An 8985-nucleotide genomic window follows, 5' to 3' on the forward strand; every position below is an offset into this window, starting at 1 on the left:
CATTTCCAAATAATCATCACTTGAAAGTTTTAGTTTGTTTCAAATTGAACTTTAATTTGAAAAATTAAGAGAATAATTATTTTTCTACCTTTTCTTAACACTTCTGTTAAGTGAAATAAGAAAACATCAATGAAGTACGAGGACAATATAGCCAATTAAATAAACATATATTCTTAAAATCAATATTATTCAATGACCTTATTCTAATCTTTACATAAAAATATAAAGGACAATTACTCACTCTTTTACTCAATCTATTTATTTCTTCTGAGACACTCCTCTTTACCTTGACTGCTCGTCATTAGATAGTGAAAAACTATATATTCATTTATGGATTATATCATAGCTAAAGTGTGAACACAAATTGCCTCTTTCATGTTTTGCCATTCCTTCCCTTTTATCAACTCAGTGAACTACTTTTTAGTAATTTTTTCATTTATATATATATATATATATATATATATATATATATAAAGCGTTTTAAGCTACAAATGTAAAGTAATTCAGTATATCAAAATGACTAAATTATTACAAGTCATGTGGTGTAACATGTAGTTTGCTATTCAAACACGAATTACACTACAAGTTTCTTCTCAACTAAATGATATTCATTTACTTGTTTAAGGTAATCAATTTTTCCCACCATGTTCCTCCAATTTGCATGTCTATGTCCCAATTTTTCCAATATTTCAGGAACTAACATGTCCTTTACTATTAGACTAATGGTGTGTTTGAATGAGAAGAAAGTAAAAAGTCAAAAAAGAATATACAAACAATAATATATTTTCTTTTATTTGGTTTAAAAGAAGAGAAGAGAGAGATTTATCTCATCTCATTCTTTTTTCAATTCAAATTTAAAAATTTTCTATTTCCTCTTTTTCAATTTTCATCCCAAATAATTACAGTAAAAGTAGCTATTTTTCGAAGGAATAAATTGCAACATGATTTGAGAAACTAGTGCGGTGAATATACGCAAAAGAGCCCAATACATGTGTTGACATATAAGCTGATGTGGGTTGTTATCAAGATACTTGTCATTTGATTTATCTCATAGCCCCTCTTGAGATAGGGTAGCTAAATTTACATAATGTAATGAGAATCTCTACTTTTTATAGTGTAGCCTAATAATCTAACTCTTGAGGTTGAGGCTATAAACCCCCTCTCTTACCCAAAAAAGATGCTCATCGGAAATGTATGGTATAAAATATTTCTTCCCATTGACTACGTCTCCAGATAAAGCATATATATATAATTTCATCTTTTGTAGAGACTCTTACTTACTTTATTTATAATGACTATCACACTTATCCCCTCCTTCAACAGAGACTTTAGGCTCTGAATAAATACAGGAGTTCGTGGCATTGTTACAGATAGGGGCGACTGTAGATACAGTCTCTCCGATAGGTGTCTGTCAGCTGTCCAACTGATAAACCCTGAGGATATAAGCATCAAATAATTTGAAGGCTTTGATATCATTACTGACCGGGAGCCCCTTATATCATAACCTAGAAAGAAACCAACAGCACTTTCTAATACTTTGAGCAAACCCATATGCATTTTTCTTATACTTATGTTGATCATTCTTTCTGAATTACAATAAAAAGGACCGTAGCAACAAGATCTTTCACCTAGAAATTTTTTGATACACAGGATCCAATAAATGGCAAGTGCAGAGCATACTTCTTTCTAGTCAGGGACTAGAGAATAGTCATTATAAACAAAGCTTTCAGAGAGAGAAATTTAGAAACAACTCATGATATATGAAAACACACAAGTTTTATTTCAATTCGGTCTACCTTCAAATGGCAAGAGTTCCTCCTTATATAGAGGATGGACAACAGACATAATCATTACATCAGACAGGTTTGGATAAGATTCCAACCTTTTACAAAGTGACTTTAGACAAGCATACAAAAGAAAAACTTTAAGTACATTTGAGTCACACTAAAAACATAATATATAAAGATACTTTATCACATAAAGTTGCTTCATCAGAGATTCTTCAGTCCTTGAAGATAGGCTTGTGACTTGGTGATATGTTAGGGTCATCATCAGTGCCCCATCCTTCTTGGTAGATGACAGAGTCATACGGATCTTGGGAATCCATTATTGTTGTGGCATGTGATGATTCAGCTTCATCACGAAATATGACATGACTTTCTGTTTCCCAATTTTCAAAAGTAACACTAGAACAGGTTACTGGAGGATTTACTTTTTAAATTTTGTCCCACATTGTTGGATTATCAGTATCAGGAGGACAAATAATGTCCATTACCTTTAATTTAGAACATGTGGATTTTACTTTGATCATTTCCTCTTGTGTGCCATTTTTGACATGGAGATGAACATTCAAATCTGCCTGATTAAAGGGTGGTCTGTCTGGTTCGGATATTTCAAGTATGCTTTGATAAGTATTCCAGACTTTAACTTGATTTTGAGTATAAAGCAATTTTGATACGGGGATGTTCAAAATATGGTCTGTGAATAATCACCACCGTTACATGCTTTGGAAACTCAGTTGGAGGCAGATTAATCTCTTTCCAAATACTAAGTCTTTCCATTTCAGTTTGAACGTCTTTTTTACAGTTATGGATGGGTTGAAACCATGTGAGAAACTTCCACAACAGAGATGAATTATTTTGAGGATTATTAAGGAATTCAAACATTTTGAATGTGGGAAAGACTATAGGATAATGGAATAAAAGAGAAACACACCATAGATACCATACATCTTCTTCAATCATGGAAAAATCCATTAATAAAGCAAAGATGTTTAAGTATGGTGCATCAGGTTGGAACCAAGAAGGTTTTGGTTTGACATTATGGTTAGAGAAAGAGCCAGATAATGGAACATATGATTCCAAGCAAAATCTTTGATGTATTCTGGTGTAATGAAACCGTCATTCCTCATTTCTGGAGGAAATATAGGAAGAGGACTTTGGCTGGTACTGCTTTCTATGACATTGAGTGGAAAAATTAATGGATAGGTGTTTAGGGAAGTGACAATGGTAATAGGCTTTTTTGGTCTAGACAATAGATCAGGGACAACATTTTTTTCTCTTTTGATATGTTTAACAGTAAAATCATACCTAGAGAACCAATTTTTTAATTTGAGAACCTGAGGATCAGGTGGCATTTTGTTTTTGAAATCAAGCAGTGCAAGAAAAGAAGAGTTATCCATCTGAACTTCAAAATTGTGACCCCTTAGACAGAAGTCAAATTTTTGGATTCCGTTCTTGACTGCTAGGGCTTCTTTGTAAGTTGTATGATAATGTTTCTCAAATTCTTTGAATTGTCCACTGGCATGGCCACAATATGCCTTTTTCCCATCAATTTCTTCAAGTAGAATAGCTCCCTAATAGTGATCACTAGCATCTGTCTGCAGGATTCTTTTTCCATTTCCAGGAATCTTCAATGGTGGAGGATTCTGGGCTATCTTTTTGAGATGTTGAACAGATTCAGTTTGTTCAGTGCTCCAAGGTGGAGGATTTTTTTCTTAGCAATTTTGACAAAGAACTTGTATACTTAGCTGCATTAGGAATAAAATCCCTAATATAGTTTAAAATTCCAAGAAACTGTTGAATCTGTTTGACTGTAAAATTTTTATCAGGAAAATTCAGAAGTTCTTCAGTAATATGAAGCTGTGGTTGATAATTTCTCTGAGAAAAATGCATTCCCAGAAAATCTATATGCGTTTGAGCTAGCTGAATCTTTTTTTCTAACAGCATAATCCCATAAGTGTTGGCAAGATTAAAGAACTTGTCTAAGAGGACTTTATGAGATTCTGTATCTTTTGAATATAGTAATACATCATCTATGTAGATGAGTATACTATCAAGGATAGGTTCAAAGATTCTGGTCATTGCTTTCTGAAATAAAGAAGGTGCTACTTTTAATCCGAATGGAAGAACTTTCCATTGATATTGAGCATTTGGTATACAGAAAGCAGTTTTGTATCTATCAGCAGGATCTACTCCAAGTTGCCAAAATCTTGATTTTAAATCAAACTTGAAAAAGATCATGGCATCTTTGATGAAGGTATGAAGAGAGGAGGTTTTTGGGATTGGAAATTTATCATCTTTGAGAAAATGATTAAGAGGCTTATAATCAATTACTAACCTCTTCTTTCCTCTGAGCCTTTCGGATCTTTTTTCAACATAGAATGTCTGGCATGCCCATTCTGATTTGGTTGGTTCAATCAAGCCTTGACGAAGAAGCTCATTACATTCTTGTCTGGCTATCTGAAGATCACTTGGACTCATTCCAGGGTGAGTGGCTTTAGTAGGATTGATGTCTTCATTAAGCTTGAAAGGAAACTTTATAAAAAATTCTGGATTATTCCAGATTGGATTAGGATGAGAGAAATTCTCATGACTATATGCACATAAGGTTTTCAGCTTCTCCTTGATTTCAGAATATTCTGTTGGACTTTCTTCCAGAGAATAAAGCTTTAATACATCTGTATAAGGCTTGAAGTTTCTTTTGAATTTTATTCCTCTGGGAAGAATTTGAAGTTTGTCAATCAAGCAGTAGGCATCCATCCCAAGCAGAATGTCTTTATTAGGAAGATGAGTTCCTATAGGCTTAATCCAAATTATGCAATCTGGAAACAACTTAATTCCAATGGCCATTTTGGAAATCAAGTGTGTATTGAAGATATTTCCATCAGCTGCTACAAAACTGGTAGTATATTGAGTCCAACATTCTTTTGGAAGAACCTCTGGATTTATCATGGTTCTTTGTGCTTCAGTATCCATGTAGGCTATGGCTTTGATTGGTGTAACATATTTATTTATAAGAACTTGCACTTCCACACAAGGTTGCGATGGAGTTTGAAGAACACTATTTACTTCTTGAGTAAAATAAAGAGAAATATATTCTTCTTCTTTGCTAGAGGAATCCGAAGAATCATTAGACGATTCTTGAATAGCAAAGACAGTATCCTGGTCTGCTTCTTCCTGTTTAGAATATTCAGATTCAATATCCCCTTCAACAAGGTCTAATGAATTTACCAGGTTTTGGGCTTTGGCATCTTTATTAGGACATTTTTTTGTAAAGTGTCATTTCTTTCCACAAATGAAACACCTCGTGCCTTTGTTTTTCCCTCTTTTGTTCTTCTTCTTGAAATATTTCTTCTTCTTCTTCTTTTTTGAAAACTTCTTTATTTTACCTTTTTTTCTTGGATGAACAGATACACTTCTTGTCTTTACATCCAATTTCAAGATATTTTTTCTTGCAGGATTTAGTGAACTTTGATCTTTCATTCATCACATCAGAGATGAATAGATGCGTCCTGCACAGTTTATCAAGAGATTCCAATGTCTTTTGGTGAATTTGGCCAAGGCTTAGATTAGTTAAATCCTGTCCTTGGGCAGCAATAAGTTTGTGAATCTCTGGTTGTAGTTCTTGAGGAAGAGAAGCAACATAAGTGTTTTTTAGACTAACATCATTATAGCCATTAAGAAGATAGAAGATTTCTACCATTCTTTTATGATGTTTTCCTAAATCACTTTTCTTTAATGAACAGCATCTCATCTCAAAATATTCTTACCTAATTTTTTTATCATAGAGATACATGTCACCCACAAATTCTTGGTGTATGGCTCCAAGAACCTAGCAAGTATTCCCTAGTTGATGAAATTAGTCCTGTTTGACACTGCCAAGGTTGTGGTATCACTCTTTTAGGGTGCCAGTCATTCTGCAACAGAATTCTTCAATGACTTTGTATGGATCTGCATCTAGCTTCATGAATTGAGTATCTAACCAAGCTCCAAAATCAAGTAATCTTTTCCTCCAATATTGTGGAGAAATATCATCAAGAGTGAAATAAGGACCTCCATTAATCTTTGATCCTTTTCTTTCTCGTCTATTGGTTTCTTCTTCTTCATCAGGTGAATCATAAAAAAATCCTCTTTGATTATTGGATTGTGTTGTATTAACCATCAGCATTTCAGTAATATTAGTGAAGTTTTCATCTGAAGATTTGATTTCTGACAAGTCTGATTCACTCTGAGATTCTTCAGCTGTTGAAGATTCATAAGATCCCTCATGGGCGTCTTTCTCAGTTTCTTCAGATAAGCTGGAATTTGAATCATCAGCTAAGTCATCTTCTTCAAATATTATGCCTATAAAAGGTGTTCTTTCTTGACTTCCTTTTGATGACTTCTTTGGTGGAGACTTTTCTTCTTCAGAAGATTCTAAGCCCTTTGTTTTGATGGTTTCTGAAGAGGAAATACTCATCTTTCCTTTTCCCTTGGAATCACGTGTAGAAGACCTAGGTTTAGGTCTATAAGCAGAGGGTAAGGAATAAGATGGTGCTGTAAAAGTACCTTGGTAAAAGGGGGATGGACTGAAAGGAGAATAATAACTTGATTGTATAGGAGGTAAAACAAGAAAGGGATTAACTTCAGCTTCCCTATTTTGTTGTTTAGCAGCAATCAATTCATCCATTTCTTTGACTTGCTCTTTTAGTCTCCTGATTTCTCTATCTTTTTTATGATATTCTCCAGTAAAAACAACTTTTTCTTCTGTCAATTTTGAGATATCTAACTCTAATTTAGCAATCTGCTTTTGCGATTCTTTAGAACATCTTCTGAGTTTATCAGAAAGATATTGGAGTCTTTCCTCATTCTTATGAACAGTTTCAGCAATCTGGTCCATTTTTCCATCCATCTTTCTTAAGAGTTTATTTTGAGCTAAAGAATTCTCTATCTGCCAATTGAGAACTTCTTCAGCCTGAGATGGAGCTTTAAAGACTCCATCAGGTTGCACTTCAGTGGGTATCACTAAAGGTCTGGTATTGGCCTTAGTGACTGGATCTACTTTCCTTTCTAATGAAGGAAATTTTTCATCATATTTGGTAAACATCATACAGGGAACAGGAACTGGAACCTTTTCTAAAGGTGTGCTGAAAGAATTGCACAATCCTGGAGGAAGAGGCTATGTAATCAAGTCTGGATCACAAGATGATTTGGATAACAAGCCTTCTTTTCTCAAGATTTCCAGGGCTTCATTATAAATGGGCAAAGGTTTTCTTTCGTTCCTTATCCCTACCCATGGAGTAAATTCAGGGTCTCTTCTTCTGGGCTGAGGCGGTAGCTTGCACAGTTTCTTTTTCTTCTTTCTCAGATTGTCTTCATCATCATCATCTGATTCTTCATCAGATGTATCACCAGTATGCATCCAGTAATCACAGTCAGGATCACACATGGAGGGATCAACATCCCACATGAAATGACCATCAAATTTGTCTGAAAAGATGGAAGATCCATCAGGTTTAAAGCTGTATATTGGAATTCTGTGTTCTTTTCCAACAGGAATAACCATAAGCGATTGGAAGCAATTGGAAGAAGGGCTTGGTTCATCTTCAAGTTTTTTGAATATAGTTCGGACACCACCATCAACAGGTCTTCTGAAAGTAGCTTCAAAAGATTGGATTGGTCTATTGTTTTTCCTGATCTTTTCATAGTTGGTTGTCCACCCAAGCAGGATCAACTTGAGAAGTTCTTCCTTGGGAATTTGTCTTGGAACCTAAATAATAGATGGGACTTCGTCTTCATTTCTGTTGGCTATGACAAAGAGATTGTCATTTACCATTCCTAGAAGAGGAAGATCATGGGCATGATTCTGTAGCCTATAGATCATTTGATGATGAAGTGTTGCAGAGATGGCTTCTTCTATTTGTTCAGCTCTAATGAGCTGAATCTGAACTTTCAGTCTGGTTGGAAAGGTTTTATCTTTCAAGGAGACATTATAATTCAGGAAGATGGTGAGAACCACACTTCCAGCATGAAGAGTAGTTAAGAGAGTAGCTATAACAGCATGTTCATAGTGGAGGTAAGTGGTATCAAGGAGAGAGATTCTGGCAGTCACTGGGAGATTTTTCCTACCATGCAGTGATAGGACTAATCTGATTGCTCCAAAGTGTAGAGCAGTATATCCTTCAGTTTTCCAGTGGTCTATGAAGTTCTTCGGGATCTCGAGATTAATATACCTCTCTTCTTTGGTGGCAGGTATATCACACTGGTCCATTCGAGTGGATTGAACATACTCTTTTATTGGCGACTGTTTCCTAAGAATCAACAAGTTAACCTTATTGGTCCAGGATTTTTTTCCTTCTGAAAACATTATAAGGACTTAGTAAGGGGGCTATGGATTCCTGAATCTGAGCATCTTTAGGAACATATGTGTATTCTATCAGGTTCTCGATCCTGTCAGAAGCAATTCTGACACAGTCTTTTGGTAGAGAGATTGGTGAATTTAGGAGAATAGGAGAAATTTCAGTAGAAGTTTGGCTAGTATTTGTGGTTGTACTCATGATTTTGTAGAGACTCTTACTTACTTTATTTATAATGACTATCACACTTATCCCCTCCTTCAACAGATACTTTAGGCTCTGAATAAATACAGGAGTTCGTGGCATTGTTACAGACAGAAGCAACTGTAGATACAGTCTCTCTGGTAGGTGTCTGTCAGCTGTCCAGCTGATAAACCCTGAAAATATGAGCATCAAGCAATTTGAAAGCTCTGATACCATTACTGGCCGAGAGCCCCTTATATAATTTCATCTTTTGCCTAATAATCTAACTCTTGAATGTTGGTCCGTGATCCTTCATTTTATTTTATTTTTTTCATCTTTATTTAAATAAACTTTAATCTTATAGTAAGGATAATAAACTATAGTGATAAAAAAAGCCTAACAATAGATGGAATGGAATGAAATCCATTCCTTCATATTTCATTCCGTTTATTTTTATTATAAAGAATCTACACAAAGGAAATTTTTATAATTTCATTTCCCTTCTTTCTACCCATTTCCATCGATCCAAATATAACTTTAGTACAACGAACTTTGAAACAAATATAGCATGACTTTTTCTGTAATAACTTAATTCAACTCTACTCAACTCATTTCTAACCATACCTGAAATTTAGACCATCACTTTTTCAAACATGTGAGCAATATTTTAATTTTAATTTTAATTT

The sequence above is a fragment of the Abrus precatorius genome, unplaced genomic scaffold, assembly GCF_003935025.1.
Source record: "Abrus precatorius isolate BTA unplaced genomic scaffold, Abrus_2018 Scaffold6, whole genome shotgun sequence".
NCBI lineage: Eukaryota > Viridiplantae > Streptophyta > Magnoliopsida > Fabales > Fabaceae > Abrus > Abrus precatorius.